The 26039-nt window shown below is 45.0% G+C and overlaps 1 protein-coding gene and 3 non-coding genes across 4 annotated transcripts in view; all 4 read left to right on the top strand.

Moving 5' to 3' along the window:
- LOC144670314 (histone H2B-like) overlaps positions 1–26039 on the top strand; it is a 1149071-nt gene that overhangs the window by 640180 nt on the left and 482852 nt on the right. The gene's annotated exons all lie outside the window — the stretch shown is intronic.
- Positions 134–223, top strand: trnar-ucu (transfer RNA arginine (anticodon UCU)). Its single transcript is given in 2 exon segments — positions 134–169; positions 188–223. It is a non-coding gene; the product is annotated as a tRNA-Arg (tRNA).
- On the top strand, positions 17573–17655 carry trnal-aag (transfer RNA leucine (anticodon AAG)). Its single transcript has one exon. It is a non-coding gene; the product is annotated as a tRNA-Leu (tRNA).
- On the top strand, positions 25484–25565 carry trnas-gcu (transfer RNA serine (anticodon GCU)). The gene has a single exon. It is a non-coding gene; the product is annotated as a tRNA-Ser (tRNA).

Here is a 26039-nt window from a genome sequence, read left to right as displayed (position 1 = left end):
CTTCACAGGCAATGAGTGCTCTTGAAATGTCGTCATTGTTCAAATGGAGGAAATCGCTGACCGTTTGAACGTTTTGTTCTACAACGTCAGAAATTCCCTTATGTGGAATAGGAAATGTGCATTACATGTTCTGGGCTCTGTGGCGCAACGGTAGCGTGTTGGACTTCTAGCTGCTGTTGTATAAGAGATTCAAAGTTTCTGGGTTCGAGTCCCACCAGAGTCGATTTTTAGATAAAAGCAAATCAGCAACTGGTTCATCGGAGAAGGGAAACCGTCACCAACCCCTCTCTGTACAGGTGAATCCAGTCACACCCCACTTTCCAATCTGAACCACTGAACAGAAGAAAACTCGCCACCGAATAGCGAAACAGTTGGCAAAAGGAGTAGAGCCGCTTCGCCGCTACAAGGATACAGAATTGGCTGAGTGGCAGGAAACAGAGGTTGGTGGTTAATGGATGTTTTTCGGCCTGGCGGAAGGGTTGGGACCTTTGCTGTTCCTGATAAATATCAATGACCGAGACCTTTGTGCCCAGGACAAAATTTCAACGTTTGCGGAGGATACAAAGCTTGGAAACATTGTGGAGAGTGTTGAGGATCGTGTAGAACTTCAAATGGACTTGGACCAGTTGGTGGAAATGGGGAGACAGGTGGCAGATGAAGTTCAATGGAGAGAGGTTTGGAAGGAAGAACTTTGAAAGACAATATAAAATGAAGGGTATAACTCTAAGGGAGGTGGAGAAGCAGTGGGACTTGGATGTTTAGGTACGTAAATCATTGAAGGTGGTAGGACATCTAAACCCAGCGGCAGAGTCATGGAACGAAAGTACATGGCCCCTTTTTACAACATTAACTGCCATATTCTGGTAATTTAAATATCGAGTCATTGACTGTGAGGGAGCGAATAGATGACTGACTGGGTGAGCTAGTGACTGAATGAATGGATAGGTGAGTGACGTGTGTAGGTAGATAGCTGGCTGAGTGAATGAGTTTGGTGGGTGAGTGCGTAGGTGGGTCTGATGGTTAAAGTGCGTGACCGCGTCAACATACAGGTTGGGAGCCAGTCAGGAGATCCGCGGAGGGGTCAGGTGGTCGGATCGGGGCGACTGAGGATTCAGTTGCGCAGTTACCCAGGTGATAGACCAGAAGTTAAACTGTTTAACCTTTCCTGGGCATCTAGCAAGCTAATTGTTTGGGATCTGTTCCAAGTTTCTGACTCTAGTTCAGGGTCGGAGGCATTCGAGGACGGTCCAATGAAGGAGGGGTAAATGTAAACTTCCCGGGAAGTTCTCATGTTGGTCCACATGGGAAAGGCCTTTTGGCTGAGTTTGTTGACACCGGAACAGCAGAGAGCACGCGCTCCACACGTGGAGTTTCCGTGTCTGTGACGTCAAAGCCAGTGACGCTCCAGGTCACTTTCAGCAGCGGAGATGGTGCAGATCAAACTCAGCCCGAAATGAACACTGTTTTTGCTGTGTTCCGCTCGCTGGCCCACTCCCGATCCGGAATTCAGTCTATAAATGTTTATAAATATTTCTTTAAGTGCATGTTGGTCCCGCAGATAGTGAGACTGGGGAATTAATAATGGAAAGCAAAGAACTGGCAGAACTGTTGAACGGGTATTTTGTTTCTGCCTTCACTGTAGAAGAAAGACATATAGAGTGTACAGAGCGATATAGATTGGTTGGTGAGTAGACAATAATTGGCAGATGCAGAATAACTTGGGAAAATGTGAACTTGTCCACTTTGACAGGAAGAATTTAAAAGCAGTACATCATGTGAATGGAGAAATGTTGCAGAACTCTACAGTGCAGAGGGTTCTGGGGGTCCTGGTTCATGAGCCTCAAAAAGTTGGTATAGAGATGCAGCAAGTGATTAAGAAGGCGAATGGAACGTTGGTGTTTATTACAGAAGGAATCGAATATAAAATTATGGAAGTTTCCCCACAGTTATACTCTATATCAGTCAGGGCGTTGGTGAGGCAGCATCTGGTGGACTGTGGACTGTCTTAGTCTCCTTAGTTAAGAAAGGATATAATTGCATTACAGCAGGTCAGAGAAGATTCAGTCGACTGCTTCCTGGAATGGAAGGGTTTTCTTATGGGGAAAGGTTGAGGCGGTTGGGCCTATACCCATTGGAGTTTTGAAGAACGGGAGGTGATCTTATTGAAAGATATAAAATCCTGAGGGGACTTGACAGGGTGGCTGCTGAGACTATGTTTCCTTTTGTGGGGGACTCTACAATCAGGTGACTCAGTTTAAAAATATCGGGCTCTCCCATTTCAGGCTGACAGAAGGTAATTTGTTTTCTCTCTCTCTCGGTGGGACATTAATCTGCGGATTTCTCTTCCCCAGAGAGCAGTGGAGGCTGGGTCATTGAAAATGTTCAAGGCTGAGTTGGAGATATTTTTGACAAAGGAATGAGTAAAGAATTATGGGGGGCAGACAGGAAAGTGGAGTTGAGGCCACATTCAGATCAGCCATGCTGGAGCAGCTTCGAGGGGCTGAATGGCCTCTTGCTGCTTCTGATTTTCGTGTTCTTGTTCTTGTGTGCCTCTCTCGGCACTTCTGTCCCTGTCCTGCTCACCGTCTCGCTTGCCGGACTGCTCGGCGCCTCAGTAACCTCCCGCTCTCCGGCCTGCTCCCTACCCCTCACCGCCTCACTTGCTGTTCTGCTTGTCACCATCTCCTCAGTTCTTGTGATGAGATGGGCGGCGACAAGAGTCAGGAGGGAGGTGCCGAGTGGGAGGTGAGCGGCTTGGTAGTCGGGTAGCGAGAGGTGCGGCATAAGTGTTGGCATATAGCGCAGCGAGCGAGGTGGCGAGGGCCCCGGGTCTGTGCACCTGGCATTCGGGAGCAGGGGAGTGAGTGGGAGGCAGCAAGTGGGCGACCGTCAACGGCTGAACAACGAGGTCGTCAGCGGTGGGAGGAACGGCGCACGCACCGGCAGACTGAGTGGGTGCCGAGTTCCTGTTCCAGCTCGGTGTCAGGAGTTACAGTGTAAAACTGATCACAATTCTAGCATTGCTGAGTTCTGATGAAATGTCATCGACCTGAAACGTGAACACCCTTTCACTGTCCACGCTGCTGCCTGCCATGAGGTGTAATTCTTAATTGTTTTCTGGTGTTACGACAGAAACCCAAAAGAGGGTTCACGCACTCTGGAGGACAATGAATGCACATAGCGGTTATCTCGCTTACTTGTGGAATGCTCGTTGGTCTAGAGGTATGATTCTCGCTTCGGGAATTTCGTTAAATGATTGTGCGAGAGGTCCCGGGTTCAAATCCCGGACGAGCCCTCGTGTGTTACCACTTGTGATGCATATTTTTTAAGAGCGAAAAGGCGGGTTTTACTTAAACCCGGGCGAGTTTTTAGAACCTGAGAAGTCATTATAACCAAATTATCACTGCAAAATAGGTGGAGTAAATGAAGAAACTGTTGCTCATGTAATCAGACGGTTAATTTATCCTAATAAGAGAATGAGTTAATTTATCCCAAGAAGAGAATGAGTGTAACTGAAACTTGAGTTTTCTTGCCGTCTCCATGGATACTGCCCGGCCTAGACACTGCCTGATGTATTTCTTCAATGTTCTCTTTTACCTAGAGCGCTCTGAAAGAATGGTTGATATCTTTTGGGTGCCAATGAATGTCTATATTGGCTGAGTTATATACATACAGTTACATTATTGGTATGGCCGTGTGATTCTCGCTATGGGACGTTTCGTAAGGGAGAATGTGAGCCGTCTCTGTTACAAGTTACATGCGCGCTCTCACGAGTTGTTACTTGTCGTGTCAGTAGCCCAGTGCATCGTATAAAACTCGCAGTGAGTCGAGGTAGAGCGGTTTACTTATATCAGGGGTAAGTTTCAGAACTGGACCCACCATTGCAGAGAACTCATCAATGAAACACACATGAAGGCAATTTGAAAAAAAACACAATTGCCCACTTAATCGCACTGTAATGTTACCCGAAAACACTAATTAGACGACCCAATTTTCTGGATGAATGCATTCGGCTGTTGTATTCTCTGAGAGAATTGTAAACTTCTCTGAGACGGCCAGGTCTGGTGGCCCCATAGTGTGAATTTGATTTGATCATATTTTGTTTTTGTTCTAGGAATTGTACTGAGCAGAAAGTGAGCCGTTTCACCTCGATCGATATTTTAGTGTAAAGGTAATAAACAATTTCAGGAGAAAGTATTTGATATGCTGTATGTGCTTAAAGTTGTTTAGGACCAGACACAGACGAGGTGCATTCAGAATACTGAGGGAGGAGAGCAGGAATTGCAGGGACGCTGGCCAGAATTTTCCAATATTCCTTAGACTCGCTTTGGTGACAGCGAAGTGGAGAATTGCTATTGTAACATCCTTGTCAAACAAATGTGTAAGGATAAGCCCAGAAACTACAGGGCAGCCAGTTTAACCTGGGTGGTGAGCTACCTTTCAGAAAGGAAAATTCCCAACAACATGAAAATTACCTCGGGAAAATGCACATTAATATGTAAAAGCAGCATGGATTATGTTATGGTCCCAGCTGTGATTACCCCTGGACAATCCTAAACCCAGAGTGGAGCCCAGCTTGATAGATTCTAACTTTTATTTGTTTGTTTAAATACATGGAAAGTAACTACTGAAAAGAGTCAGAGGAGTCAGCTGATCAAATTTTACCAGAAAATAAATAAAACATTTATTCAATGAGAAAAGATGAACCATGTTACAATACACTTTCATCCACAACTATAACCTTACAGGTGGAGACAAATTTGTAAGGATAACGCAAGTTGCAAAATCTATTTTATTCTTTAATTTCCACAGTAATTACACAATCCATGTATCAATAGGCACCCTGTGGTAAGGCACACCAGACTCTGAAACCAAGTGACAGATACCACCATAACCAGATGCTATGGATCACTCCTCAACTCCCCACAGAAGCTTGTCAAGCCGTGAGTCAACCAGTTTCACTGCGCTCCGCCTTTCACACGAGGATTGAAGCCATTCCCTCTGCCCCTCCTCTTAAATTCATTAACAGGACCTGTTCCAGGTTCCCATCCTTCCTTTGACAAGAAGGTCTTTTTCGTATTTTCCCCTCTTCCACTCCCCTGGATTTTGGGATTTTTCTTTCGCTTGGGACTAACTATCTGCCCCCTTTTCCAGTCTCTCCCGGCAGCAACTTTCAAAAACCAACCGAGGTCCGCAGCTTCCAAATCAAAACTGCTGTTTCTCTCCTTCTGTGTGTGTGTCTGTGGGAGGGACCTGCCTCTCTGCCTCCCTGTTGCTAGGCAACAGCCCAATTCTTCTACTGATGTGTTTGCTTAACTTCATAAGTCGTAAACCTGATTAGAGATGCAAGCACTTTTTTAAAACGAAACTAAAACTCCATTTGACCTTTCTTAACACACATACAGAAATACAAATCAAACTTAAACTTTAAAGCTAAAACTCTTTCCTAACATTTGCAAATACCAGTATAATTTACTTAAACCTCTCTACTTCCTAACAATTTGGTAAGAACAAATCGTGTTACTTAACTTCAGTTAGTTTTTTTTTTGATGCGACAGCAAAGAATTTTGATGAGGGTGAAGCCCTTGACGTGATTTAAATGGACTTGAAAAAGGCATTTGATAAAGTGCTGGACAAAAGACTTCTGAGGAAAGTTAGAGCTCATTGAATAGAAGGGACAATAGCAGCACAGATACGAAATGAGCTGAGTGACGGGAACCAAAGATTTGTGGTGAACTGTTGCATTTTGGACTGAAGAAAGTTATCTTGTGGAGCTCCCCAGGTCTCTCGGGGACTTGTGGGATATCGGGAAATGGTGGAAACATAGAGTTGAGGCCCAAGGTCAACCATGATACCATCGAATGGCAGGGTAGGTGCGATGGGCCGTGTGGTCTACTGCTGTTCCTATTTCTTGTGTCCAGTGTCAGGGCCCCTGCCCTTCCGGTAATTCATCAGCCAGATCTTGTTGTAAGCTCACAATTCCAACATTTGCCAATGATACATAAGTTAGAAGCACTGTGAACTGTGAGGAGGATAGTGTAGAATTCCAAAGGGATCTAGAAATGTTGATGGAATGGGCGGATAATTAGCAGGTGAAATTTATTGCAGACTAACCTGGTGTCATTTGTTTTTGTAGAAAGAACAGGGAGAGGCAACACGAAATGAAGGTTACAAATCTAAAGGGATTGCAGGAACAGATGGATGTGGGTGTATATGTGCATAAATCATTTATCGTCACAAGACAGGTTGAGAGAATGACCAGTAAAACAGCCAACGTCATGGGCTTCATCAATATAGCATGTAGTACAAAAACAATAAAGTTATGTGAATCCTGTAGAAAACACTGCTTCGGCCTCAACTAGAGTATCGTATCTAATCCTGTGCACCACAATTTAGCAAGCATGTGAAAGCATTAGTGAGACAGATTCCAGGCATGAGGAACTTAATTCACATTGAATGATTGGAGAATTTGGGAATGTGTTTCTTGAAGAGAGGGAGTTTGAGAGGAGATTTGATAGAGGTATTCAAAATCACGAGGTGTGTGGACAGAGTAAATAAGGTTTTACTGTTCCATTGATGGAATGATCCAAAACAAGAGGACCAGATTTAAATTAATTTACAAAAAAAGCAATTACCACATAAGGAATTTTATTTTTTCTTGCAGCATGTGTTTAGGATGTTGCATGCAATGTCTGAGATTGTGCTGGAGGCAGGGACAATTGAGGTTTTCAAAAGTGAATTTGATCTTGATCTGAAAAGAAAATTGAGCAGTGTTACAGGGAAAATGGTGCGGAGTGGCCGCAGGTGAGCTGCTCTTTCAGAGGGCCAGCCGAGTCCAGACAGGCCGAATGTTCTCATTATGTTCTGTGATTCAATGATCCCATAAAGAATCGGGGACGTTAGTGAAGACTATGATCAATTGGTGATCAAGTGTCTAAGTGAGTTTCTCAGGGCAGTAAGTGTTGGAATTTCCTGGGACAGGATGTGACTAAGTGGCAGTTTCCTGGAACAAAACATTCATCGAAACAGAACCATAGAAATGTTACAGCACAGAAGGAGGCCATTCGGCCCATCTTGTCCATGCCAGCCCGAGGACACTCAGGTGCCCTTTCTAATCCCACCTTCCTATGGCAATTGGCCATCATTTAACGCAATTATTTAACACCTCATACTGCAACATCCATCTGAACCTAACCTATGTAGTTACCTAGTTTAACTAGCAAGTGCACTCAACAACCTTCAATCTTCTGTCAATAGTATAAGACAGGCAGTAGAATCACTTGACAGAGAACTTGGGAGACATGGATTCATTGGTTGATCCATGCAAAGTGCTGATGTTGAAATTGATTCATGGTCATTTCACAAAGAAATCAGTTTCAACTCAATGAAATCAAACCACGTTCCCACTCATTCGCTGAAAGTGCTGTTTTATTTGCAAACATTGCAGAGTTATTTATTGAAATGCTTCATCTTGCTGTTTTGAACCTTTGTTCTCAGTCATCTTTGTATTTTTAGTTCCTAACAAACCAACAACAGCTATTCATCCTGATAAATTACTTCTGCACAGGGTGTCTCGGTTGGTGACATTCACACCTCTGAGCCGCAAGTTTATAGAGTCAAATATAAATCCAGGGCTTGAGGACCAAAGTCAATGTCAACACTCCCAGCGGTGGCTCGAGAAGGCAGCTCAGCACCATCTTCTTAGGGCAAATCTGCACTCTTTCAAATGTAAGTATCTCCCCCCTTAAAGAAGGAGACCTAAACAGGACTCAATACTCTAAGTTTTGTCCCATCAACGCCCTCTTCAGTTATCACAAGAATGCCCGAGTTTATACTCCATTCCCCTTTCAATAAAGGCCAACACCTCATTAGCCTTCCTAACAGCCTGCTGTACCTGCAATGTAGCTTTGTTTTGTGATACATGTACAAGGACACCCAAGTCTCAATGTCATTGCAGCACAGCATTCTGCCATCTCTCTTCATTTAAAGAATATTGTTTTTTTTTAATCTATCCCACCGAAGTGGTGATCCTCACATATTCCCACATTATTGTATGTACCAAACTTCTGTCCACCATCTCAAGCGATCTTTATTCATTTACAAACACTTTACATTCTGCTCACATTTTGCTTGCCTACTTATTGGTCTTTAGCACTATGAATTGTAAACTTGTGTAAGGGGAGACAGATAGACAGTATTTGCTATTCTTTTACCAATTATCTTAGATCTGTAACGCCAAGGTAAACCCAGTTTCACGATTAAAAACATGAATGAGTCAGAGACCAGAACTGGATTCAGAAAGCGAAAATGTGATGTTAAGCAACGGAACCAGAAGTCCAGTCTGGCCAGTGAGGAATCTACCCCTGAACCACTGACGTTCACAAATCCGCTCACTCCATGTGTCTAGATGGAAACCTGTCTGAAGGAACATGCAGCCTGACAATGTGAAACAAACGGTTGGAAATTTCACCAATTTCCTACATTAAAATGCCGAACACACTTGAGAAGTTCTCCAGTGGTTGTCACGCGTCGTTGTGAAATCGTGTGGTTGTCAAAACAGCTGAAGAAAAGCAAACCTTTGTTTTCTTTTCGAGAAAATCTATCCAACGCAGGATGTTCCCTCCTTCTCGCTCTTCCTCATTCCCTGCACACTTTGGAGTCTGATCTCGCAGGCTTCATAGTCGCAATCTCGGCTCTCTGTCAAAGGGCTGATCAGAGCTGTTTCCTTATCCAGGTAAACACCTCCACAGAAATAACAACAGCAACAAAAATATTGTGGGTGCTGATTTACTTATTTACCGAATGTGGGCGTCGCTGGCTAGGCCAGCGTTTATTGCCCATCCACAATTGCCCTTCAGAAACTGGCGGTGAGCTGCCATCTTGAACCGCTGCAGTCCCTGTGGTGTAGGTACACCCACTGTGCTGTTAGAGAGTCAGTTCCCAGATTTTGAACCAGCGACAGTGAAGGAATGGCGATCTACTTCCAAGTCAGGATAATGTGCGGCTTGGAGGGGAACTTCCACGTGTTGGTGTTCCCATGTGTCTGCTGCCTTTGCACTTCCATATGATAGCAGTCGTGCGTTTGCCTGCAGATTAGGCAGTCCATCCAAATGCTCAAAATTTATTTCGAGAAAATCTTTTCAAAACGTTGTCTTTAGTTCCTTTTCGAATGAATTAAAATCTGCCCTGGTTGGTCACTGACCCTTGCGCCAGTAGGAACAATTCATCTTTATTTACTTTCTCTAAACCCTCTTGAAAGTTCTGTCTGTGGAGTGATTAAAAATACCGAAAGACAGATGTGGGATTTGAACAACGAGGGACTGTAGATCAATCATAAGGGAAGTGATACTTTGATAATCAGATTAGGAAATAGTTTGAAAGTTATGAAATCCGTCCAAACCTGTGCATTGCTGGTTCAGGAGCACAATGCGTCACTAGGACGTGGGAAACTCTGATTAGATTCCCGAAGTTGCCGATTCTGTAACAGCGTCACAGTCCCTAAATTATTTTCTTTTCTTCAGGTGACTTTCAGTTTGCTTTCTGTTTTAGTGCAGTGATCTTGTAGTTAGGGAAATAAATTGATTTCAGCATGATGGGCGGATTGGTGATTCAGGGGTAGAATTCTTATTTTTCATCAAAGAAACCTGGGTTCGATTACAGTGAATGCATAACTCAATGTCTTCAATAATGTTTCAAGGATCAAATAAACCGGGACAGATAAATACCCATTTTCTCACTGATCCATCATATATTTGATGAACACAAGTCTATAAAACTGAGATTTAAAAGTAAAGTGCTGTTTCCCGATGGGATCTCTGAAATTCCAGGACCCTTTGCTGAGAGAGATGTTTCCTAATTTCACTCCGGAAACGTCTTGTTTTTTGACTGAACCCCAACGCCCCCACACCCCTCCCCCTCCCCCAATTCCGAAATTCCCACCATCGCAGAAGTTTCTCTCTCTGACACTATCGCCTTAACATGTCGCAAACCGCGATCAAATTGCTCATTAGTTCGGGAAGAACGGCTTCCTTTGTTCGTGGTTTATATGAAGGGGCTGTTCTGTGGTTTATTTTCTGGAATTTAGCAGTGGCTGAGGGGAGGCCACGAGGCAGAGAATGAGTGAGATTCAAAACACTGCAGCAGAATGATGAGGAGAGGGTGCGGACAATAGGAACTGAGTTCCCGATCTCCCAATCCTTATTTTCCAACGAAAGACACGGAGTCAAACTCAGACCCTGAGGCTATGGATCTGGGATTCAGCGGATCATCCAAACATCAAACTGAAAAATATACAACCACGATATTTATTTACATGACACTAGCATCAGATCCAGTATCATATTACCTGACCGCGTGGCCTAAAGGATAAGGCGTCTGACTTCGGTGGTGTTTGAAGAGGTTATCAGAAAATTGCAGGTTCGAGTCCTGTCGTGGTCGTTTTATACAGAAATCTGTTTAACTTCCTGAAAACCGCGGTCTCACACGTCAACTGAAGGTTCTGCGTTTCCTTCCGAACATGGCAGGGCTCTTTCTCAAAATGTCTGCTCTTGTTAATTTGTGCATTAATTTCTAATTAATTTTGTTTTTCTGATCAGGTTCGTTAAATGATTGATGTGTCCAACTGGAACAAAAGCTGTGCATCAGTCGGTTTAATAAAATGCTTTGGGTGAATTCCAATCTTCCCATGAAGCGGCTCGATCATTAGCTGAATCTGCTGTCACTGGACTAACAATACAGGGGTGCAACTGATGAAGAGTCATTCGGACTCGAAACGTTAACTGTATTCCCCTCCGCCGATGCTGTCAGACCTGCTGAGCTTTTCCAGGTATTTTTGTTTCTGTTCCTGAAACATTAACTTGGATGGACTGCACACTGTGTCCGGATAATCGAAAAGCGTCGCATCCGCCAAGTCCTGTTTTCTCAACTCTCAAATGGACAACATTCCAGGGGAGGACAAAGAAAATGCTCCAAAGACACTCTGAAACGTTAATTCAAACGCTGCAGCATTTATATTAATGACTCCGAGGAACTTGCTTCTCATCATTCAAAATGACCAAAACCTGCCCCCCAAGCTGCAGCGCGCTGTGAGTCCCCAGGTCTCAATGATGAGGCAGAACGGCGGCTAAAAGAAGTAACAGGAAGCAGATCCTGCACTCTGGATCTCACTACCTCGTGGGACATCCTGTCCCCATGTGTCCAAAGGTCTGTGGGCCGAGAATCGGCCTGTTCACTCTCATGAAGACCCATGGCAGAAACTCACTGCCCTGAGTGGTTGTCATCCTCGTATCGAGGGACAGACGATAACCACTGCTTGTTACATAATACATATAAGAAGAGGTCTTCTCTGTCCATAGTATTTCTACAACTGCCCCTTCCCGAATAATATGAACAAGTCTCCTCTGTTGTCTCTGATCTGTCAACTTCACTATATCAGAATGTGCTGTAGAAATTCACATTGTCGGTGTCGCGGAAACAGGTCAATGTGAGGATTTTATGATGTGATGGGGCAGACATAGAAACGCAAATATGAAATACAATTTAGGAAACATGATTAATTAATTTATTCCCATTGAATTGGCAGCAGTTACAGGCCAACTATCGCCTGGAGCTACTGAGACGATTAGATAAACTGCATTTAAGGGAAGTTTAGATAAGTATAGGAGGGAGAATGAATTTCAGGGATAAACAGAAAATGTTACATGAAGTATTCTAGGTGGAGGATCTTGTCGGGCAGTTTACCTGTTAGAACAAATGGCCCAGTTTCAGTGAGGTATATTCTGGTTTGAATGAATCCAGATTTGCAAAGTATCTCAGGGACTGACATATACGTAATGAATCCCACACTCAAACTGCGAGCAAGAGACAGAGAGACCCAGAATGACTCATTAACTCAGGCCTGGCATCAGTGACTGACTGATACTTATTGAATCGCACACTCTCACAGTATTCAATGGACAGAATGATACAGAATGAATCATACACACAGGCACATCATCAGAAACTGACAGATCCCCGATTAATCCCGAAAACAAATCCTGTCCCGGGGACAAAGTGATAAAGAATTAATCCACAGAGACCGACAGATGGAGAATGAATTACACATTCAAACCCTGTTCCAGAGACAAAGTGGTCCTGAATGAACCTCACACACATACACATAGAATAGCTACAACAGAGAAGGGGACTATTCGGCCCTCTGTCTCTCCTGAGATGCTTCAGCAGAAACTCAGCTATCCCAGTCCCCAGCCCTGTCTCCATAGCCATGTAAACTTTTATCTTCAGGTGGCTGTCCAGTTCCACTATGAAAGCCCCGATTTTATTTTGCCTCTACCACATATCTCATACAGTGCATTCCAGACCCTCACCACTCACCAGGGAAGATGAATCCTCATGTCCACATTGGTTCGTTTAAAGCCGGTGCCTTGCACCAATAGAAACTGTTTCTCAGTGTCTAATTTGTCTCAATCTGTCGCGGCCTCGTCATCCTGTATTCCCGATCGTCAAGCATTGTTTCTCAGTCTGACCCCATACCTACAACTTCGGAAAACTTCCTGGCCAATCCCTGCTCTTTGTTCGTATGTTCCATCAAATTACTCGATAAATCGGGATGAAGAACTTCCTTAAAGAAGCAGTCATTGGTTTAAATGAAGGGACCGAGTTGTGATTTAATTTCTGGAACTAACCAGCTCCTGGAGGGAGCTCAAGGGCCAACAAGAGTTACAGAGAGCAGAAAAATTCAGGGGAATGGTGCTGAGAGAGAGCGAGCAATAGGGGCTGAGTTTCCGATCTCCATTTCTACAAGACAATAGGGCCTAATTTAAAATTTGAGCTAAACCGATCTAGGGTGATATCAGGAAGGTTTCTTCACACAAAGGACCGTGCAAATCTGCAACCCTCTCCCGCAAAGTGGTTTTGAACCTGGGCGTCAATTCGAACATTTAGGAACTGCATCTGATATTTTTTGATTGTTTGTTTGTTTCGCAATTATTTTAAGGTTTATAAAAACACGGTGGATGGATAAAGTTCAAATACAGACCAGTCATGAGCTGAACAGGATTGAGTGGAGAACAGTCTCCGTCCGTTCCTATATTCACATCTTCCTAATCCTGGACCAAACAAATCATCACCCACTCTACTTTTTCTTAACAGTCAAAGTTAATTTCTCCTCCCAATCTTCATAACGAAAAACGAATCCTGAAGGGAACTGAAACGAGGCTCATTCCTTTATTGAGAACATTTTCCTCTCACGATTAACGATTTCCTGTTGAATACTAGTACCCCATCCACCGGTCAGTTACCAGTAACTGCTGTTGATACACAGAGAATCCTGTCACCCCATGCATTCTCTATATTTCCCCAAATTCTTCCATCAGTTTTGGGGAATATTAATCCTGAAAAATCAGTCCTATGATGGTTTTGTTAACAATAACCAAATCCAATCAACCGGGCTTTTCCCTCTCTGTTAAACCTCTTTCTCGGTGGCTGCATATATTACTGATTGGACACAGGAGTTGATCTTTCATCAGTCCAGTGGAGTACAGACCAACTGAATATTAGTGCAATTTCTGATACGGTTAAATTTCAAATGCAGTTCATTTAGCATTTTGCTAATATATCAAGAGATTCAAACTAGTCCTGTTAAAGCAGAATGACAGTGAGTTCAGTAAGAAATGTTTACAAAGTACAGCAATTTCTTTCTGCTCACAGTACACACATATAGCGAATTGTTTCACACAGCAGGAGCGGAAACCGCAGCCCGCAGTCTTCATGTTAGCATTGACCTGAATTTCAGTTTTGTGGGTAGAGGGGTACAGAGAGCACAGATGTAATTGTGGGAACTGAAGTCACTTTTCCTGTGAATGGAGCCGGATAAAGAGCTCGGGCCGGCCTGAGAGTCCCAGAGGGCGGGGTCATCGGGTAGCCTGGGGATAAAACAGACCCGAGAGACAGGAAATTAGATTTGAAAGAGAGAGGGGGTGCGGGCGGGGTGGGGCGGGACGGGGTGATGCGGGGAGGGGGAGGGAGAGCCGGGGAGGGAGATAGGGAGGGAGACAGCGAGGAAGAGAGGGAGGGAGTTAGAGAAGGGCGGAGCTGGAGGAAGAGAGGCCAGCGGGCGGGTGGGAGGGAGGAACTTGAATTTTTCCACCACATTTTACAACCTCAGGAAGACCTAAAACCTCACGGCCAATGGTGCGGGAGCAGAGCTGTGTCTTGGTAAGTGAGATTGCTGTTTGAAAGTGCACAACAACATCCCACCGCAGCAACCTGATCAATGACTATATAATCTGGTTCAGAGACCCTGTTTGAGGGATTAGTATTGATCCCAGGACTCCGGGTAAGACTCCGCTTCTCTTGTTGTAAATAGTCTGGTCGGATTGTTCACATCCGTCCGATAGGGGAAATGGGGTTTCGGTTTAAATTGTGGTTTATGAGTGAAATAGTCATGTATCTTTATTGCCACTCTGTGGGGCATTACACAATTTGTGAAACATATTTGCCTCTTCTAGAATTTCAAGCAGTTGGAAGCACTGAAGAAGTCCTGGTTCTATCTTTACTAATTCACGTGAACTGTGATAATGAAATATAACATCTTCCAGGCAGTGGAGATATAATATAGGCACCAAAAATACTCACACATCACAGCGGATGTTGTTTTATTTTTCCCAGGGAGCCTCGGTTGAAGAGTTTCCCTTTTTTGTTACTCTGAGCTTCTCAATGTTGTAATGCTGTCTGCTTCATTCCTGGGAGACAAGTGGGAATCAGAAATGATCACTCCCTCCCTGTGTGACTCCGACTGATACAGTTGTTATCATTAAGGTCAGTCAGCCTCTGACCCCTTATCAGGTTCAATATTTGACCCAAAGTTAACGTTTTCTGTTATCTACACTGGGAATCGAAATTCCTGCTGCACTCTCTATCCCTGCCGTGATAAAAAAAATCCGTCTCTTTCAACTGTGGGTGTCTATCTCTCATTGTCTGTGACACCTCTTCAATTAACAATCTACTTCTGCTCTCCTTACAGAGTGTAATCTCTTCTGTCTTTTTACCTTTTGCAGTGACCTATGATTCAGTCAGCTGCTCCCTTGGTTTTTACGATGAGGAAGTTGTGAGTTCAAAACTCATTCCCGAATCCTGACCACAAATTCAGGCTCACGCTCTAGTGAATTCTTTGCTGTTCCTGGTGCCAGCTTTTAGACGATATGTTGAACTGAGCTGCCATCTGCTTTCTCACGTAAAATATACCATGGCACAATTTCGGAGATGGGCGGGGGAGTTATTCCATGATGTCGGAGCCAGAATTTGTCCCTCAATTAATATCACTTCAAAACAGATCATATTGCCTTCATCACATTGCTGTTCTTGGAAGCTGACTGTGTGCAAATCCTTTGAAAAATTGTTCAAAAATATGATGACTGAATTCCTGTTAGGAAAAGTCAAGCTATTATTGAAAATTCTGCTGTGTGAACTTCATTGGGCAGCAGAGAAATCAGGTGAGGAATTCGAGTAAATCGACACCAGAGAACATGTCACCGTCAAGACTGGATCAACTCTTGCGAAGATCAATGAGTAAAAGCTGAGAGTTCCGCGCATCATCAGATCATTAACCAGAGACACTCACAGAGTGTTTTGTACAATGTGTCTCTAATGCAAACCTGAAGGAACGAAGCCTTACCAGTTCATGGTGATATTGGGAATGGATCTCCGTATATTTAATAAGTGAGCAAGAATGAATAAACTCCAAATAATGATTATCTGTGTCTTTGACGTGATGCTTTTCCCGTTATACTGATAATCTTGTCCTTCTCGATGATACATGTATCAGGGAGGACGCTGCTGTCCAAATACGCATAGGAGTTAATGCAGGGTGTCCTGTAGATCGGACATACTGCAGCTAATATGTATAATCTCCGCAACAATGTTTCCGCCTAAGAGATTTGTTTTGTTATTTTTTTCGATTCAGATCATCTTGGGGTGATTGAGACCAAGGAAAGGCCATTCGGACCATGGCCTGAAACGGGCTGAGAGAAAGAGGAAATACTGGGCTGGTATATTTTTGTAGCATTTACTATTTCTGTCCGAGTGTGAATAAAAACGATTTGAGAGGTTGGTTGCAGATTGAAGTGTTTACTGGAAGTAAGAAGTTGATACAAATTCACTGTACAGACAAAGCCAGGTATGTTTTTCGGTCACAGACCGCTGGTTATTTTGGTGTGAATAAGAACAAAAAGAGCAGAAGATGGTTTGGATTCATCGGCCTCTGTGCTGTGGGCTTCGCTGCACCGCCCTGCGACGGAGCCGTAATTCCTTCCTGCCGCTGAATACTTTACGGTAGCCAAACAAATATTCACTTCTTACTAATTTTTAATCAAGAGCACACGTGTTGGGAAGCTCACCCTGGCTGCGCAATTGTACTTCACACCACTCCGAATGCAACAGACAGAGAAAAAACACAGAAAAGCAGTAGAGACGATCAGGACACACACAGTGACAGACAGGAAAAGGTGCGCAAACCAGCAAGATCCCGCCCCCACCCCACAAACTCAACCCCCCGCCCCCTCACAGCTGGATGAGGGGAAACAAGCCCAAGAGAGACATGGGGACCACCCGCTTTCTCAGCCACTCACTTTAGCCATCACCATCCCAGCGGGACAAACGGGGAGGCGCGACACCCTGTGGGATAGAAATGGCAAAAATTCCCCCAGCTCCAGTAACTAGACCTCCTAGTGGATCTGGAAGGGACACCAACTTCCGTCCATCTTAAGTGAGTCACAGTTCCCTGTATGTGAATGTGGATCAACACCTTATATTCCCTCACAGACTCTGTGATCCCCGGGCCTTTGCGAATTACGAATAAAACCTGAGACCTGAGCAGGCGGGAGTAGGGATGGGGGTGGGGGGCCGGAGTAGGGATGAGGATGATGGGCGGGAGTGGGGATGGGGTGGGGGGCGGGAGTGGGGATGGGAGTGAGGGGCAGGAGTGGGGATGGGGGTGAGGGGTGGGAGTGAGGGTGAGGGTGAGGGGCGGGAGCGTGGATGGGGCTGGGGGCGGGAGTGAGGGTCGGGATGGGGTGAGTTGCGCGGGGGTTGAAAGCCATGGCGCAGAGTGATGAGTGTGAAAACAGCCGACTTTAAAGGTCACAGGAAAGCGGTGCCTGGAGCTGCCCCGAGAGACAAGCTTTGGGTTGTCAGTAAAAAGATCTCCTGTAATGAAGGCACAAAATCAGAAACAGGAAATGCTGGAAATATTCAGCAGGTCCGAAAGCAGCTGTGGAGAGGTATTCCTGTCGCCAGGATGTAACTCTCCATTTGGACAATTCACGTCGCTCAGATCTCACACTCTCATCACATTCGTGTGAGGAATGGGTCGGGCGGGAATTGGGTCTTTGTTGATTTGAGCAAACAGAGCAATGCAGCAATGAGAAGCTCCTCAGCCCCCGGCGGATTGGGGAAGGATGGGACTCAGATACAGGAACCTGATAGGTGCTGAAAAAAGGAATATCACATCAAGTTTTTGAAAGCAGTGGCGATGAATGTGAAATTCAAAACCATTTATGCAGAACAGAGCGGCATAGTCAGGATGGCCGAGCGGTCTAAGGCGCTGCGTTAAGGTCGCAGTCTCCTCCGGAGGCGTGGGTTCGAATCCCACTCCTGACATTATATTTTCCTTCAGCACCTGCCAAACCCGAGATCTCCACCACCTGGAAGGAAAAAGGCAGCAGATGCATGAGAACAGCAGCAAGCTCCCCTCCGAGCTACACACCATCCTGACTTGGAACTGTATCGCCCTCTCAAATCCTGGAACTCCCTTCCTAACAGCGCTGTGGACCTACTTACACCATATGGGCTGCAGCATTTCAAGAAGGCAGCTCACTGCCAGCTTCTCAAGGGGAATTTCGGTCGGCCGAGCAAGACTCGAGGCAACCGGATCCCCTGAAAACAGCTCATAAAGTAAACTGGATACAAAAGCAACATACTGCGAATGCTGAAAATCAGAAATAGTAACAATCAGAAAGTGCTGGAAAAACACAACAATTATACAGCATCTGTGGAGAGAAATATAGAACTAGCATTTCAGGCCGGTGAGATCATCATTTCCTTCTCTCTCAGTGTGAAATCCTTGACTCAGTTAATATCCCCTCCCCTTTTAATGACACCTTCCTATCCAAGGCTTCAAATACACCTTCCAAGTGAAACAGTGATGCACTTGTTCTTCTTTCAGTTTAATGTACAGTATTTGCTGCCGCAATATGTTCTCAACTGCTTCAGGTGGGTGAGCGCTTTGAGGAATCTCCGTTCAATCCGCAAGCCTGACTCTGAGCTTCCTGTCACTTGTCATTTCAATTCCCCACCTTGCTCCCACTCTGACCTTTCTGTCCTTGGTCTGCTGCAGTGTTCCAGTGAAGAATAACATAAGTTCGAGGAAGAACACCTCACCCTGCATATTTCTGGCCTCAACGTCGACTTCAATATTTTTAAATTATAAACTCAGCCTCCCTCTTGTTTCATGTGTTTCTTTCAGGTTTATCATTTTATTTTTTGTTTCTTATTTAATTCCTTCACTTTGCAATTGGGCGGCTGATCTTTAGCCATTCCCACCTCATTTGGAGCCACATTTTGTTTTTTGCCTATTCCAGTCCTTTGGCTTTGGCGCCGTGAAACCTTTTGTAATTTAATCTCTCCGGGCCCCCAAACCATTACAAACCTGCGCTTTTGTTCAACCTCTTCCCAAAGCCCGGACTGGTCCCTTGCTCCAAGCCTATTACATTCCTATATTCCCTCAGTTCAGATGAAGGGCCACCAACCTGAAACATTAATTCCTTTTCTCTCCACAGTTGCTGCTGAGTATTATCAGCATTTTCCGTTTTTATATTATAAGCCTTTTCATTGACTGATAACACATCCCTTTTAAGAAAAGCGTCAATTATCTGGAATTGGTAACAAGCCACTTTTAAACAGACAGAGTCATATTTACACCGTTTCGAATCCCTGACAAAATACAGAATTATACCGATTCCATTCTGTGCCCAGGGGATCAATTCCCATGCCGGCTTCTCACACCCTTCCTGCTCTACAGAATGTAGGACTGATTTCTAATCCATAAATCATAGAATGATAAAGGACAGAAGGAGCTCATTCCGCCTGCGTTGGTTCTTTGGTTGAGCGATATAATTACTCCTAGATCCGGGATCTGTTCCCATTGTCCAGTATTCCCTTCCTTCAAGTTTTTTTTCTCTCCAACTATCTTTTGAAAGGTAATAATTAATCTGCTTCCATCAGCCTCCCAGGTAGCTTCCATTTCACAATGAGCTCACTGTGTAAAATACATTCTACTCATCCCGCTCCTGGTTCTTTTCCCAATCAGCTTCAAACTGTGTCCTCTGGTTAGCGACCCTCCTGTCAGTGGAAACAGTTTCTCCTTATTTACTCTAGTAAACTGGTCATCATTTTGAACACCTCATAGGAGATGTTTTTTCGATGCAAAGCAAGTGGAGAGAATAAAGGTGAATCTTTAAGAAGATTGAAGCTGTATGTGAATTTCTCCAAATTCGAGCCATTCCAGCAGCAGCGCCGTGATTTAACAAAACTCCCCAAAGCGCTTCAAAGGAGCTTGATCAAGCAACATTCGACATCGAGTCAGATATTTGGCCAGATGAACAAAACCTTAGTAAAACTGATAGATTTTAAGAGGGTATTAAGGGGGAGAGTGAAGTGGGGATGTTTCTAGAAGGAATTGCAGCGCTAAAGGCTCAGACAGCTGAAAACGTGGCCGCCAATGATGAAACAATGCAAAGTGTAAATGAGCAAGAGGACAGAAATGGATTCAGAGAGAGTAATGTCTGGGAATGGAACGGGAACTCCAGTCCGGCCAGTGAGAAATCCCCCCCTGAACCACGAATGTTCACACAGCCGCTCATTCCATGTGTCCAGTTGGAAACCTGCCTGAAGGAACATGCAGTCTGACAGAGCGCCTGTGATAATCCTCCACTGTCTGATCTAAAGCTGCAACAGGAGCTGTTCATTACAGCTGTGATAACCGTGTTGGTCTTGGTATTCAGTGGTGCAGGTTCACATCATCCTTGTTTCGAGCTGTCTGTCAGGAACAGTCTGGAAAGATGACTGAGCAGTAATGGGAAGCAGTTTCCGCGGTGGCTGTATATGTCCAATTTTAAACCATTCTGAGGGCTGAGCAGACTGACTCTGGTCAGCATCTTTCAAAGGTTTTTGTTTTGTCCTGAGACGGTGATGAGATTTCGGCTGTTCAGTGGTTCAGATGGGAAAGTGGGGAGTGACCTGTATAGAAGGAAGTTCGGGACGGCAGTTTCCCTTTTCTGAGAATATTGATAAACCTCTTGCTGACTTTCTTCAATACTTATCTAAAGCATTCCAACCCACAACGTTTAAATGTATCTGTTTATACCAACTGCAAGTCCAACGCGTTATCGGTTGCGCCACAGATCTACACCAATGATACTTGTTTCCAATCCCAATATGGGAATTTCTGACATTGACGAACAGACGGTTCAAAATTTCATCAATTTGAACAGTGACTTCATTTCAAAAGTGCTCACCGCCTGTAAAATGTTTTTGGACGTCCTGTGGTTGCGTGAAGAGCTATAGAAAGTCAGTAGAACTTCAAAACGACGTGGGCAGGTTGGTGGAATGGGCGGTTAAGCGGCAGAGAGAACCACAGAACCCTGAAAAAGTGACGGCGCAGAAAGAGGTGATTCAGCCCATCATGTCTGTACTGGATAGAAAAATGAAGAAGAAGAAACTAGCCGTTTATTCTGAACCCACTTCACAGCACCTGACCCGGAAGCTTGCAGGTTACAGGGCTCCTGGTGCAGATCTAAGTACATTTTAAATGAGTTGAACCGGTTCAGGCAGTGAAATCCAAATGCTCGCCATCCACTGCGTGAAAAAGCTTTTCCTCGTCTCCCCTTTAATCCTTTTAACAATGACCTCAAATCTACGCTCCCTGACAATTGACCCCTCAGCTAGGGGAAACAAGTATTTGTTGTCCACCCTATCCATGCCCCTCATCATTTTGTACATCTCAATTAGGTCACCCCTCAGCCTCCTCTGTTCTAAGGAAAACTACAATAGCCTAACCAATCCTTCCTCGTATCTGCAATTTTCAAGCTTTGGCAGTATTCTTGTAAATCCTCTCTGTGCTCTCTACAGTGAAATTATCTCCTTCCTGTAAGGTGGTGACTAGAACTGTGCACAAAATTCCAGCTGTGGACTAACCAGCGCTTTTGCAGTTGATTTCCTTTTCCAGGGAAATGTGAAAAGATTAATTGTGGTCGAAGAAAGCAAAGAGGCAACATAAAATAAAGCGTGTGCACCCAAAGGGCGTGCAAGAGCAGGAGGAAATTGTGGGCATGTTCATAAATGATTGAAGGTGACAGGAAAACTTTTATTCATTCACAGGATGTGCGCTTCACTGGCTGGGCCAGCATTTATTGCCCATCCCTAGTTTCCTTTGAGAAGGTGGTGGTCAGCTGCTTTCTTGAGCCGCTGCAGTCCATGTGGTGTAGGTACACCCACAGTGTTGCTGGGAAGGGAATGCCAGGATTTTGACCGAGCGACAGTGAAGGAAAGGTGATATATTCCGTAGCCAAGATGGCGTGTGACTTGGAGGGCAACTCTCAGGTGGCGATGTTCCCATGTAGCTGCTTCCCTTGCCCTTCTCGACCGTAGTGGTCGTGGATTTGTAAAGTGTTGTTTAAAGTGATAAAAACAAAAAACTACTGCGGATGCTTGAAATCCAAAACAAAAACAGAATTACCTGGAAAAACTCAGCAGGTCTGGCAGCATCGGCGGAGAAGAAAAGAGTTGATGTTTCGAGTCCTCATGACTCTTCAGCAGAACCCTTCAGTTTAAAGAGGCTTGGTGAATTCCTGTATGCATCTTGTAGATGCTACGCACTCCTCGACTGTGCGTCAGTGGTGGAGGGAGTGGATGTGTTGCAATTCAAGCTTTCTCCTGGATGATGCCAAGCTTCCTGAGTGTTGCGGGTGCTGCACTCCACCAGGCAATTGGCGACCATTCCATCACACTCCTGACTTGTGCCTTATAGATTCTGGACAAGCTTTGTAGAGTCAGGAGGTGAGTTACTCATCGCACAATCCCTCGTCTCTGACCTGCCCTTTTAACGACAGTGTTTATAAGGCTAGCCCAGTTCAGTTTTTGTTCATCAGTAACCCTCAGAATGTTGAGAATGGGCGATTCAGTGGTGGTAACGCTAAACGTCAAGGGCCAGTGATTAGATTCTTTCTTGTTGTAGATGGCTATTGCCTGGCACTTATGTGGCGCGATTGTTACTTGTCATTTTTCATCCCAAGTTTGGATATTGTCCAGGTCTTGCTGCATTTGGATATGGACTGCATCAGTATCTGAGGAGTCACGAATGGTGCTGAACTTTGTGAAATTATAAGCGAACATCCCCACCTCTGACCTTTTCATGGAATAAAGGTCATTGATGAAGCAGCGGAAGATGGTTGGACCGAGCACATTACCCTGAGGAACTCCTGCAGTGATATCCTCGAGCTGAGATGACTGAACGCCTTAGGCATGATACCAAACTAATGGAGTTTTCCACCTGATTCCCATTGACTCCAGTTTTCCTAGCGCTCCTTGATGCCACACTCAGACAAATCCGACCTTGATGTTAAGGGCAGTTACTCTCCCCTCTCCTCAGGAGTTCAGCTCTTTTGCCTATGTTTGAACCAAGGCTGTAACGATGTAATTGCTGAGTGGCCCTGGCGGAACCCAAACTGTGAGTCAGTGAGCGGGTTATTGTTAACCAAGTACCGCTTGATAACACTATTGATGACACCTTCCATTACGTTACTGATGATCGAGAGTAGACTGATTGGGAAGTAATTGGCCGGGTTGGATTTGGCCTGCTTTCTGTGTACAGGAAATACCTGGGCAATTTTCCACATAACTAGGTAGATACCAGTGTTGTATCTGCACTGGAAAATCTTGGCTAGGGCCGTGACAAGTTCTGGGGCACAAGTCTTCAGTACTATTTTCAGAATATTGTCAGGGCCCATAGCCTTTGCACTAACCAGTGCCTTCAGCTGTTTCTTGATATCACGTGGAGTGAATCGAATTAGCTGAAGACTGGCATCTGTGATGCTGGGGACCTCTGGAGGAGGCTGAGATGGATCATCCACTCGGCACTTCTTGTAGCAAATGCTTATCATTTGTGCTGATGTGCTGAGGTCCTCCATTATTGTGGATGGGGATATTTGTGGCGTCTCTTCCTCTTCCAGTGACTTCTTTAATTGTCCACCACCATTCCCAACTGGATGTGGCAGGGCTGCAGAGTTAATGTCTGCCCGTTGGTTGTGCGATCGCTTAGCTTTGTCTATCATTTGATGCAGATGCTGTTTGGCACGCAAGTAGTCCTGTGTCATAGCTTCACCAGGCTGACAACTCATTATTAGGTAATTCTGGTGCAGCTCCTGGAATGCCCTCTTCACTCTTCATTGAACCAGGGTTGATAACCTGGCTTGATGGTAATGATATAGTGGGGGATATGCCAGCCCATGAGGTTACAGATTGTGTTTGAGTAGAATTCTGCTGATGCTGATGGCTCCCAGTGCTTCATGGATGCCCTGTTTTGAGTTGATAGATCTGTTCGAAACCTATCCCATTTAGCATGGTGGTAGTGCCACACAACACGATGGAGACTATCCTCAATGTGAAGGCGGGACTTTGTCTCTGCAACTTCTATGCGATAGTCACTTCTACCAATACTGTTGTGGACAGATGCATCTGCGGGAGCCAGATTGGTGAGGATGAGCTCAACTATGATTTGCCCTCTTATTGGTTCACTCAGCACCTGCCACAGACCCAGTCTAGCAGCGATGTCATTTAGGACTCGTCCAGCTGGGTCAGTAGTGGTGCTACCGAGTCACTTTTGGTGATGCACGTTGAATCCCTCCACCCGGAGGCCATTCTGTGCCCTTGGCACCCTCAGTTCTTCCTCCAAGTGGTGTTCAAAATGGAGGAGCACTGGTTCATCAGCTGAGGGAGGGCGGTACGTGTTAATCAGCTGGTTTCCTTGCCCATTTTGACCTGATGCCATGAAACTTCATCAGGTCCGGAGGCGATGTTGAGGACTCCCAGGGCTACTGCCTCCCGTCTGTATACCACTGTGCCGCCACCTCTGCTGGGCCTGTCCTGCCGGTGGGATAGGGCATATCCAGGAATAGTGATGGTGGAGTCTGGGACATTATCTGTGAGGATGACTGTGTCAGGCTGTTGCTTGCCAAGTCTGTGAAGCAGCTCTCCCAATTTCGGCACTAACACCCTGATGTTACTAACGAGGACTTTGCAGGGTGGACAGGGCTGAGATTGACGGTGCCGATATCAATGCCGCGTGGTCCGTCCGGTTTCATTCCCTTTTTTGTGACATTGTCGTGGTTTGTTACAACTGAGAGGCTTGGTAGGCCATTTCAGAGGGCATTTCAGAGTCAACCACATTGCTGTGTCTTCGACAGTGCGATCAAGTGGCGCTAACTCACCAATCACCTGCTCACTGAAGCTCAGTTTGGTTTCCGCCAGGGCCACTCAGCTCCCGACCTCATTGCAGCCTTGGTCCAAATATGGACAAAAGAGCTGAACTCAAGGCGTGTGAGTTGCCAGTGACTACAGTTGGCCATACAGAAGCATTTGGCAGAGTGTGGCACTGAGAAACCCAACAAAACTGAAGTCAAATTATACAAGGAGGGAAACTCTCCACTGGTTGGAGTCGGCCCCGGGATTTCTAATACATTCCAAAAGATTTCCAGCATCCACAGTATTTCGCATTTTGTTAATTTCCTGTGGGTGGCAATGAAAGGATATGTTGAATGCGTTTATTGTGGCAGCTGGCTCGTTGGTCCAGGGGTATGATTCTCGCTTTGGGATTTGTGGTGAATTAATATGCGAGAGATCCCGGGTTCAATTCCCGGACGAGCCCAGCCAGCATTTTAATACATTAATTCGTGTGCTCGAGCCGGTGCCAGTTGGGGAAATCAGGACCAGGTTTGAACATCCGGGAAATCATTACGGAGAATAAATCACAACACAGAAAACCAACGCAAAGTTTCTGCTAATGCATCGAATACGGCAACTCTCTCCTTGTGGGTTCAGTCGGAGGCTGATTACAGTCAGTTACAGTCTTGAGTGACAAACCACATTTCAGTTGTGTTCCGGTACTTGCAGTGAGTCGGAAGGAGTTTCTTTATTCTTCCAGATGAATGTATGTTTCGGTCTTTCCGCGGTGGGTTTTCACACTGTCTAGAAACATGTTGAAGTGTTGAAGTGATTCACATTAGTCGATTTACAACAGTTCCTACCTGATGTGATGGAAATGTATTTTATTGACAAACGACATGAGACACCTGGATGGTTATTCAGGACCTGAAACAAGCAGTTCATGAATGCAAAAAAGTACGGAAGGAGGTTTAATAAGGAGACCGCATGTGACGAGGTGGTCGAGAGGTTAAGGCGATGGATTGCTAATCCATTGTGCTTTGCTCGCGTGGGTTCAAATCCCACCTTCGTCGTCACTTTTACTAACGGGTTCTTCGTGACCGCGGTGCTTTTTTCGGAAGACATGTCTGAAATCACTGATGTAATCGTTCCGAGGCCTGTTTTACGTCGGGATAATGTCGTTCATCACTCCATGATTATCTGAATTTAAGGCTGATCATCCACTGTGCTTCTCACTCGTGAGTTTAAATCCTGTTTTTGTATGGGACGGCGTTATGCAGAAAGGAAATCTGAAATTACCATCAGACCCAAGTTATGGCGTTTCCTGTAATACCGTGAATATCAATGTTTCAAGGCCGATATGATTGAAAATTTTACGATGATTAAATAGCATTCTAGCTTCGTTTTTTAGTCTAGCGGGCAGTGTGCAAACCATTTAGCTTGTACTGGGGTGTTGACAAGAAGCATTGGGAATCGAAATTCCTGCAACAATCTCTCTCCGTGCCGTGAGAAAATGTCGGTCTCTTTCAACTGTGGGTGTTTATCTC

Source organism: Cetorhinus maximus, chromosome 31 (genome assembly GCF_964194155.1).
Source record: "Cetorhinus maximus chromosome 31, sCetMax3.hap1.1, whole genome shotgun sequence".
In the NCBI taxonomy this organism is placed as follows: Eukaryota; Metazoa; Chordata; class Chondrichthyes; order Lamniformes; family Cetorhinidae; genus Cetorhinus; species Cetorhinus maximus.
The sequence above is the reverse complement of the archived record's forward strand: the minus strand, read 5'-3'. Positions and strand labels throughout refer to the sequence as shown.